An 11,198-nucleotide genomic window follows, 5' to 3' on the forward strand; every position below is an offset into this window, starting at 1 on the left:
CCGGCCCATCAGCTCCCCTGCAGGCTCCTGCGTGGCCAGACTTCAGCCCTGTGGTCTGACCACCATGCCTGCTGGGCCAAGTGCCCCTTCCAGGGACATGTACCAGAGTCTCAAGTGGCTCCCTGTCCTTGGTGTCTGAGGGCTTTTCATCCACTCTATGGCCAAAGGAGTCCTTCCAGATACCAGTCAGCTCAGGCCACAGCTTAGAGGAGAGCTCTGTGGCTTATCATTATACTTGAAACAAGCCCAATTCTGTGACCTGAGTGGTCAGGCAGCCAGTCACTCCCTCCAGGCTGTGGGACACTGGTCACTCCTGCCAGACATCCACCCCTGCATGGTCATTCTTGCCCCAGGTCCCCAAAGAATGTCCTCACTTCCTTTGGGTCTCACTTTCCCAGGGACCAGGGGACCCCACAGAGTCTGCCCATTGGGCTCTACCCATCTGGCCACATGCAGGTGGGCCATGCCTCAACTGTCCAGCGCTTCCTGCTGCTGCTTTCCTGGGGTGCTGCCTGCCCCTTGGCTATGACCCAGCCTTTCCGCTCCTGGCTCCACAGGTGTCTCCACCTCTGTCAGCCATCACAACAGACCCTGGGCTGGACACAGGACCTGTCCCAATGGGACAAGGTGAGCAGACCTCAGCACCATTGTGTCCCCTCTGCTCCCAGGTCACCAGAGCAGGCGTGGGCCACTTGGACTAGCTGTCCATGGCCTCACAGGCCTGTTCTGCTGCAGCTGTGCCCTCACCCCAGCTGCAGTGTGAGCATCTGCAGGACCCTGAGAAAAGTCATGAAACAAAGGCCTGATTGTGCCACAGCCCCCACATGGAGCCTTCCAGGTGTCACATTCTGGGGTGGGGAGAACGCCGGGAGCCAAGCTGTCCTTTCTTATATATTCTCCCACACAAAGAGAGACATGTTCATGCACACACAGCGTGTATCCTGCACGTGTCACACGTATAGACACACGTATGCTGCACATATCTTACACATACCACATTTCACACCCACACATGTGAATGCCTGCATGTACACATACAAACAAGCACACGCACCAGGCATGCTTCACATCACACATGAGCATGTGTATGCACACATACATACTCTCATACTGGGTCCACTGCGGTCAGCAGAGATCTTTGTTGTCAGCTGGGCACAGCCTGGGAACTTTGTGCCTCTCTGGACAGTCCCAGGGAGCTGTTCCATGGAGCCAGGCCACCCAAGAACTGCTGAGGGGGTATTGTCAAGGCAGCCACTTGTTACAATGGGAGTTTCCTCCATGTTCCGATCCCAGCTACTAGGCTGGGGTTCCTCCTAGGCAGCCAGACAGATAGCCACATACTTCTCAGAGCTATGACACAAATGGAAGTGACAAAGGGCTTATACCCTGCATATGTAGAGAATTCCTACCAATCAATAAGAAAAAGAGAGACACGCCAATAGGAAAATGAACAGGCACACAAGGGGAGGCGGGTCCAAATGGCCAACGGTCCCACAAAAAGATGCTCAACCTCATCCATAAGCTAGAACATGCAGGGGAAGCTGTGAGGCAACTCCACCTCAGCCCGCCACACCTGGTAAACTCAAGAGGCCGGACACTCCCCACCCATATCTATGAGCAGGCCGCGCAATGGGAACGCTAACACATTTCAGGCACGAGAATAAATGATATGCAACCTGGAAAGTAGGGTGCGTCTTCAAGGTTGAACCACATTAGCAAATGCTGCAAGCTCTCCATCTGGCATATGGGATGTTTTTTGCCTCCAGGTGTGGCACCTGCTGCAGGACAACACAGCTCACACTGTGCACTTCAAGGTTGAACCACATTAGCAAACGCTGCAAGCTCTCCGTCTGGCATATGGGATTTTTTTGCCTTCAGGTGTGGCACCTGCTGCAGGACAACACAGCTCACACCTGGAACCACCCCAGGGGCTGCCTGGGTGACTGGGCCCCTCACATGGAGACTCCTGGGGCTTAGGCCTAGGCCTTCCCTGGGATGGGGATGCCAGTTACCAACCACTGACCATGGGCAAAAGCCTGACCCTGGCCTGAGGGGGGTCTGTGCCCCAGAGTGCCCCAGGGCGGGCTGGCTTGACAGCTCCTGAGACCAGGCCCATTCTTAGCCGTTGTCCCCTTTACCCCATTTCCTTCCCCCTCTGCTGAATCAGGGAATCCTCTGCTTCTCAGGATTTGTCCCCTTTGCCCCATTTCCTTCCCATTTTCTCCTGAGCATCCCCTCTGCTGAATCAGGGAATCCTCTGCTTCTCAGGAGTTCCAGCCTACGGAGAAGTACATCCCCAAACACAACAATTCCACCTCCAACCACGTACCCAGCAGAACACGTACACACCTGTCTGTCACAACACACTGAGAGTTCATGAATGGAACATTTCAGCAGGTAAGGGAGGACCTGTTAGCAGATGGCATTGACTTATGGGGGACACTAGAGGTTAACTTCTGTGCCCCAGCAAGAGACAGTGAAGTCCTAACCCCAGCACCTCATTGGAAATATATCATTACTATTATGTTAGCACAGTGTCAGGGGGTAAATGAGAGCATTAGGGGTAGCATTAGCGGAGGTATGAGAGTATCAGAGGATAGATAGTATTAGAGTCCCTGTTGCTCCACAAACTCACTAACACAAAGGGTTGTCATCTTTTTAATGTTAGCTGTGCGGCTGGGCAGTGGTATTCCCACACAGGACGTATACTTAATGGAATGTAATTAGGTAAGAGGAGGTCATACTAGAGCGGGGAAGGCTTCACCCAATATGACTGGCGACCTTATAAGAAGAGAAGAGAGACAGAGACGCAGCAGGGAGAAGGCCATGGGATGATGGAGGGAGAGATGAGAGTGAGGCAGCCACAGCTCACAATGCCCAGGATCACCAGTCACCCCTAGAAGCTCGGAGAGAGACGTGGAACAGACTATCTCGGGGCCCTGCGGAAGGAGCCAGCCCTTCCTATGCTTGATTTCAGATTCAGACCCCAAAACTATATAAAAATAGTACATTTTAAAGGTAAATAAAATCAATTTCCGTTGTTTGAAGCCCCCCCATCCCACCCAGGTTGTAATGCTTTGTTACAGCAGCCCCAGGAAACTAATACAGGTGGGCCTGCCGGGGATGTCAGAGGGAGCGGTCTACCCTGCATGGAGTTCAGGTCCCTGAGACCACACTCCAGGCTCCAGCCTAATGGGACACATCTCCAAGTTCCTGAGCCTCCCACTTGTTCTCTGTCTAGAACAATCTCCTTTCCACTCTCACCCCCCACTTTCCAACCACCATCCCCAACACCACTCCAGCTTCTCTTAGGCATCACCTCTGGAAGCCTGCTCCAACCCCCACTACTGGGTTCTGGCCCCTGGTCAGTGCCCCCTGAATGTCCACTCCCCCCGGTGTCACAGGAAAGGGCAGCGCTCCTCCCAGTTGGCTGGGGGATCCCCTGGGAAAAGGCCTGAGCTGGTCCCAGTCACTTCTACCAGTGTCTTGAATAGTCCCGGTACACGGTGGATGGTGTCACTCATATACAGGGTGTCCAAAAAAATGTATACACACTTTAACAGCTGATAGCTCAATTTTGAAAATGAAATTTATTTCAATAAGCACTGCATTTATAATTATTCAAAGTGTGTGTGTATACATTTTTGGGGACACCCTATATTTGCAGATGGATGAGTTGATGGGTGGGTATTTAGATGAACTAGTGAGTGAGTGAATAAGTGGATGTTTGGTGGATGGGTGGATAGATGAAAAAAAGGATAGGAGGGTGGATAGAAGGAGGATGGAGAGAAAGGAGGGAGGGAGAGAGGAAAGTAGAAGAATGGATGGGTAGGTGGATGATGGATTATGAATGGATAAATGATGGAGGGATGGATGAATGGATAGGTGGGTATGTGGATGGATGGTTGATGGGCAGGTGATTGGGTGGATGGGTGGATAAATGGATGGTGGAAAGAAGGATAATAGATGGATAGGTGGGTGGATAGATAGAGGGGTAGTTGGATAGATGAACAAGTAGGTGAATGGGTGGAAGGTCCTGCATTACATCTAAAAGTCTGTCATTCTGGCCCAATATAAGATCCCCAATAAAAATATTGACCCAGACTCACTAAATTGAAGTACTCTGACATGGGGGCTAGACATCGGAATGCTGTATCTGCCACTTGTTCTCCAAGGAGACATCAGGCTCTTTAATACTGTCCATTTCAAAATACCGGGAGAAGTGTACTCTTCTCACACCAACATGTGCAGAGGCCTCGCCTCTGTCCCCTTTACCCCATTTCCTTCCTATTTTCTCCTGAGCACCCCCTCTGCTGAATCAGGGGAGGGAGAGCCTGCCTGTGCCCCCAATTCTGTCAAGTGGGAGGTCTCAGCCCTCTGTCCACCCTGCACTTTACCATCGCATTTATGCTGTTTGCCAAGTGACCTTTAGACACAAAGTCTGCAAGTTAAACCCCAGAAAAGCCATGTGATTTTCCTTTGAGAGAAGCATTTTAATTTAAGGTTCAGCAACAGTGAAATCGGTGATTTAAAGGGTAAACAGATTCCTCTGCGTTCGGCTTTTTTTGCTTTTTCTCCACAATCCTTTAATCTTTAGAGATGCATCTGACCAGCCCAAAGTTTGCAGCCTCTACCTGAATCCTGATTCCTAGCAGCAGAGAAAAAGGTCACCTTTTTTGAGATAGTTACCGTAATTAGCAAGTCCCCTGTTCAGTTGTCCCCAGGGATGCTGCTGCCACACCCAGATCTACCTGTTCCCCTCCTCCTTCCAAGGAGCCTCAAGGGCACAAAGTCCACCTTCATGGCCATGATTCCAGAGAAGAAGGCTGAGGCACCACACCCTCCCCACACATCCCTTCAAACCAACCCCAGAGCACTTGTGCTAACTGCCTGCACAGAAGGCTCCCGTGGGAGCTGGGAAGACAGAACAGGAGCGGACAGCCACACAGGGGCTTCCACCCCGCCAGCCCCCACCCCTGCTTGCCAGGTAACTGGGAGGGGCTGGGCACCTAACTGCTTCCCAGGTAATCCAAGCAAAAGAACCTCCGCACTGGGCCAGGACCCACAGTTTTGGGTAACATCACATAGAATGGAAAATGCCAGAGTACTTCAATGTAGTGAGTCTGGCTTGAGACTTTTAACCCAAAATATCAAAGTTAGTGCACCTGAGAAGGGCAAATTCTGTTTTGTGAAACCTGTTTCAGGTGTGTGTGTGTGGGGGGGAAACTGGCCTTTGCAGTTCAGGGTCAAAGACTTGGGGCCCAGACTGGGAAGGGTGAGTGACCACCCCAGTCCGCCCAGCACTTCCCAGGATGGTTGGTCACTGGGGTCCGCAGCCCCTGCAGCCCCCACACTGTCTCTCTGTGAAGACCAGTGGGCGGAGCCCTAAGTTCGGGAGGAGTGAGGCCTAGTACAGTTAAATCTGAGAAGGGCCACGGTGTCCCGAGGGGGAAAGTAGCAGATGGGTATTTGAGGAGAGCAGACCTGTTTGCCCCGTTGTGTCCCCAGGGCAGCTACAGAAGGTGGCAGCTGATGAATGACACAATAGAAGAGTGTCCAGTGAACTGGGGGTGCTAAGTGACCCCCATTTTCCTGTTTAGGACACCTCACAGCCCGTAATGTGCACTGCTGTCTGCACTGGGAACCAAGGGCTCCAGTGGACCGGCCAGGTGTGGACAGGTGACAGAGATGAGTGCAGACACCAGGAAATTCTGCCCTGAGGAGCAGCCTTCCCTTTCTTAGGAGGGGGGGTGTTCGATGGGAAGGAAGGCTCCCCCTTGGGGACACCAGCCTTGGGGGTCCTTGAGTATACCTAGCAATAGGTGGCGTGGGAGAAAATGAATGCAAAAAGCTTCCGTTTATATAACTGAACTTTAAAAGTCAAGCCACTTATGCACTGAATGTATTTATCTAGAATTGAAATAATTTTACTTATTCCAGGAGCTAAGTTCCTCTTGCCTTAAAGTTATTTGTTGTGTAGATGAAGAGTTGCCTCCGACAGAATATTTATTGGGTTGAAATTTGAATGGCAAATGTATTCACACACTATCCACTTTAAACTGTGCGCCCAGCCTCGCTGCCCAGCCAGGGGCAATGCCCTGCGGGTCCTCATGGGGAGCTAGCCTGGTCTGGATCAAAGGTTAATATTTGAGTAGCTTTTCCATAAATGTATTCAAAGAGGGTATTATCAACCATCCATCAGCTATTAAACATTCTGGTTTATCCTTTAAGCCTTTTTCACACACAGACACTTAATCTAAAATTTTACATGTTCTACTATACCGAAAAATGATTATTTTTAAAGCTTAGGAGGAAAAAGGGGGAAAGTCACCTATAGATCCATTCCCCACGGCAGCAAAGTACGTTGGCCCTGTGCCGCTGGGGTGCAGAGTCTTATCTCAGTGTGTCAATGTTAGGACCCCTTGTCCTGTCCACCCTGTACTCTGTCCACCCCAGAGGTGTTGGAGGAGGACATGGGAGGAGGGTGGGGGAATGGGCAGGGGCCCACTGCCCAGTTCATGGGGGAAGTTCCCGCCTGCCTGTTTACTCATCATTTACTCATTGTAAACAGGTGATCGCCAGGCCCAGCTGAAGATTTTAAACTATTAAATAAGTATGGAAGGTCTCAGAGCACCTGGTGCTGGAAAGCCTGGGTTATGAGGTTAATGTAGAGCCATTTTCATGGGCTCTTCCCAGTGATCCGCTAACGAGATCACATTCTCGGTTGCACTCACCGACAGTTGCTAGCACGGAGGAAAGTTGCTTTTAACCCAGGCAATAGATTTTTATGGCTTCTCTCTGAGTTCTAACTAGAAATGCAAGTTTATCTGAACCAGTAAGTTGATTTGTTTCTGTTTCTGACCGCAGCACCCTCGTGGCTTTGTGGGCACTGGGATGATGGTCACTCCTACATGCTTCCTGCAGGCTTGTTGGAGGTGCCCATGTCCCCACAGGCATGACTGGGCGCTGAGAGGTGGAACATTATGGGCTGGGGCTTTGCCCGGGGAGAGCTTCTGCCCCGTCATGAAACTGTCCACAGCAGCAACCAGGTCTCCTAGGGGAATGGACATGCCTTCTCCAGCATCAGCACCCCCTCAACCACCTCTGCAAGGGGAAGCTCTCAGACCAGGCTGGACCTGCTGCAGCTGTGGGCATCTCAGCAGCGGGGTTGGCTGGGCCCAGGGGCACACACATTAGTGCCAATTCCCCCCACCCAGAGGGCGATTTGCCCTGAGCCCCAGACCTAACTTCCGATTCCAGTGCAGATCGGTTTCCTTCTGGCTGCTTCCAACTGGAGTCAAAATGCTGCCCAGCCCTCCCTGGCCTGGGGGCCGATTGACCGGCCACTCCTCAGACTCCAGGAAGAGCCCAGGCGTCTCCCGCTTGTGCCCCCAGCCTTCCCGGAGAGTTGCAGTGCACTGTGGGTTCTATTGACTATCGTAGCAGCAGTGGACAAACTGGGAGACCATGGCTGCGCAGGCTAGGGCATGAGGGTGAGAGCGGTGCTTATAGCCCCACAGGTCAGCACAGGCCAGGGGGCTCCTTGTCCCCCAGAGGAGTGGCCCAATGGCCAGACATGCAAGCTTTCAAGGGTGACCACTGCCTTTCCTGTGTTCCAGCTGAGTCCTGGGTGCACGTGAGCCCTGGACCAGGGAGAACTCAGTGTTGTTGTGTTAAGTTGGGACTGAAGAAAACACAGCATGTCCAGGGGCCCAGGGAGGGTCGGTGGCCTGAGCAGCACCCTTGTGATTTCCATGATCCCGCCACCTAACAGGGCTGCATTTGCTGGCTAGGAGAGCGCACTTTCCACGGAAGACTAGAGACTGGGTTTTCCCCAGCGAGAGCTGAAACGACCATGGAGGAGCAGAGCTATCTAGTCAGAGGGGCCTGGTCCCAGGGCCCCCTGGCCCTAGAGCTGTTCCAAAGCAGTGCTGTTTTCACAACTGTGCTGTAGTATTGTTTGCACTGAATAAAGTTTCCTTCACTGCACCCCAATTGGGGATTCTTCTTGGCGTTGAATTGGTGCTAACAAATCATTGGTTGACAGGTGCAACACACATGCCAGGTGTAGCCACCTGCCCAGAGCCCGGCTCCTGCTCCTGCTCCTGCTCCTGTCTAGGCAGATCCCCACTGAGTACCAGCACTGCCATCTTCTGGCACCTGGGCTCCCAACCCCTGGCCCAAGCCCCTAGTACACACCTCTCCCTTCTGGCCCTGCACTTACCCCCTATCCCTCCACCCCGCCACCACTGTCCCTCCCCGCCAGGCTGGCCAACTGTCCACTGGCCCAGGGGTGTTTCAGTTCAGCCAGGATGAGACAGAGGGACACCTGACCTCACCTCAGGTCTCAGGATGACAGTATTTTGACTATATGCGGTAAGACAAGTAGAACTGTACACACATAATGTGCCCCAGTTAGGAAATTTGTTTTGCACAGAGCTATGAGTTAGAAATCCTGGAGTTATTTTGTTTTCTAGAATTGAGCAAGCGAGCAAACATGTTTTGGATAATCAGAATTGGATACATAATTTTGCATAATTTTCGGGCCCTGTACAAAATGAGAACATGGGGCCCTTGTTCAGAATTCGCTAACAATTTCAGGACAGCGACAGTAGAGCATTAAACCAAGCCCTTCTGCGCGGGAGGCTCTGTGGATAATGAGTCTCAAGGTTGGATAAGGTGAATGTTGGTCATAAACACAGAAGGAATGCCAGACAGAGAAAAACAAACACGATGTGATATCACTTATATGTATTATCTTCTTAAAAATCCCAAACTCATAGAAAAAGAGAGATTTTCAGTTACCAGAGGTGTGGGGTGGGACAGAAGGAATTGGAGGAAGGAGGTCAGGTACAACTTCCAGGCGTAAGATCAATTAAGTCCTGGGCGTGTCTAGTACAGCACAGGGACTACAGGTCACAGTGTCAGGTGGGATACAGTAAAGTTTCTCAGACAGCAGATCCTAACAGTAAAAAAAATATGAGAGCATGTATGTTCAAGCTTATCCATTACTAGAAGCCTGATGCACAAAATTCGTGCAGGAGTAGGCCTTCTTTCCCCCGGCTGCTGGCACTGGCTTCCCTCCAGCACCTGGGACCTGGGCTTCCCTCCCAGCCCCAGCTTCGTCCAGAAGGATGGAAGGACGTCTGGAAGGACATCTGGTCTAATTAGCATATTATGCTTTTATTATTATAGATAGCCCAGTTTTAAAGCTGAAGGCTGGAAACAACCCATATGTCTCTCAAGATGGAGATAGTTGAATAAACTGTGGTACAGCCACAAAACGGAGAAATGTGCAGCTGTAAAAACATGTAGGAAATGTCTCTATTTACTACATAGCATTTTCTCCAGGATATATAAAAAAAGAATAAAAAACTCAATTAAACATCTGGAGATAAAAAATATAACACCTGAAATGAAAAAACACACAGAATGAGCTTAATAGTTTGAAAACTGCAGGAAAATATTGGCGAACTTAAATACACAGCATTAGGAAATTGGAAAAATAAACCAGCCTCAAGCTGTGTAACATACATATAGCTGGAACCCCAAAAAAGGGGGCAGAAAATATATATTTGAAGAAATCTCAGCTGCAGCATTTTCAAATTTGATGAAACTCTCTCATTGAATAAGTTCAATAAGCCTCAAGCAGGACAAACAAGGGAAACCACACCATAGCATGTCATCAATAAATTGCTGAAAACCCACCACTTTTGTGAGAATAAACAAGTCATCTTTTCTGTCCAAGAACAGTTTAGACAGCTGCCATTTGGACTGCGTGACTTGGCAGCCACCATGTTGGCCACATGACTTGCAACTCCCTGGGGGTCGCCATCTTGAAACGGCAAAGGCCAATCCCTCCCTTTGAATTAGCCAATCGTGGAAGACTGTGCACCTGAGCTCCAATCAAGAGTGAGAGCAAGTCACGTGCATCAGGATTAAAAAGCCAAGCAGACCACCTGCTCAGTGTGCATGTGCTCCCAGGCCATGTGCGTGCACACCCTTCTGCACAGGAGTAAAGATATTTACCTTGCTGCCTGGCTCCCGAGTATGTTTTGTGTTCTACCAGGACCCCTGAATCTGGGTGCTCACCTTACTTCTTACATTTTTTCAAAATATTCTAAAAGCAGCCAGAGAAAACTAACACACAATAGAAAGAGAAAGACAGGGATCACCGATAACTTTTCAGCAGAAACAATGCAAGCCATAAGACAATAAATAAAACATGTGCTTCAACGTGCTGGGGAAAAAATGCTGATCAAACTAGAATCCTGTAATTAGTGAAAATACCTTTCAAAAATGACAGCAAATTAAAAACATTTCCATATAACCAATGGTTGATAGAATTCACCACCATTAGAAAAAAAAACATAGCCTAGCAGCCTATTTTCTGCATAACAGGAAATGCTGAAGTAACTGAAGCTAAAGGAATAAAAACTAGCTGAAAGCCAGGATACATACAAAAGAGCCAAGAGCAGGTAAATATATATATATTATCAACTGGTGATTGTTGGTGCCAATTCAATGCCAACAGAAATCCCCAATTTGGAAAAAGGAAACTTTATTCAGTACAAAACAGCTCAACTGTGATACAGCACAGCTGTGGAACAGTTCTGGGGTCAGCCAGGCCCTTCTCCAGCTACGCAACTCTGCTCCTCTGTGGTCTGCTTTGTCCTGCGTTAGTCAGCTCCACTCTGCTCTGGCAAGACACCTTCAGTGTTTCATCTCAGCCAGGGAAACAGCTTCCATCTCTCAGAGCCAGAAGGAAACTGGTTTAAGTGGTCCCTGATTGGCCCATAGTCATGCAAATGAGGATTCCAAATTCCCACAGCCTGATTGGTCAGAATAGAGCCACTCTGATTGGCTGGAGCTGCACAGCTTCAATTGGATGGAGAGAACCTATCAGTTGAATTAGGATTCCAGGGATTCCTTCATAAGGGCTGGCTCAGATGGCAGAAACACAGTGCAGGCAGGCAGTTCGGTGCAGGCTTCTCTGTGAAGTGAGTTTCTGTGAGAGGCCCCTGTGTGGAAATGGCTGCTAGGCTATGTTTTTTTTTTTAATTTGAGTGCAGATAGTCACTAGTAGCCCTTCTTTTTTTTTTTTTTATTAAATTAAATCTTTATTGTTCAGATTATTACAGTTGTTCCTCTTTTTTTCCCCCCATAACTCCCCTCCTCCCAGTTCCCGCCCCACCCTC

This window comes from Myotis brandtii, unplaced genomic scaffold, assembly GCF_000412655.1.
Source record: "Myotis brandtii unplaced genomic scaffold, ASM41265v1 scaffold115, whole genome shotgun sequence".
Lineage (NCBI taxonomy): Eukaryota > Metazoa > Chordata > Mammalia > Chiroptera > Vespertilionidae > Myotis > Myotis brandtii.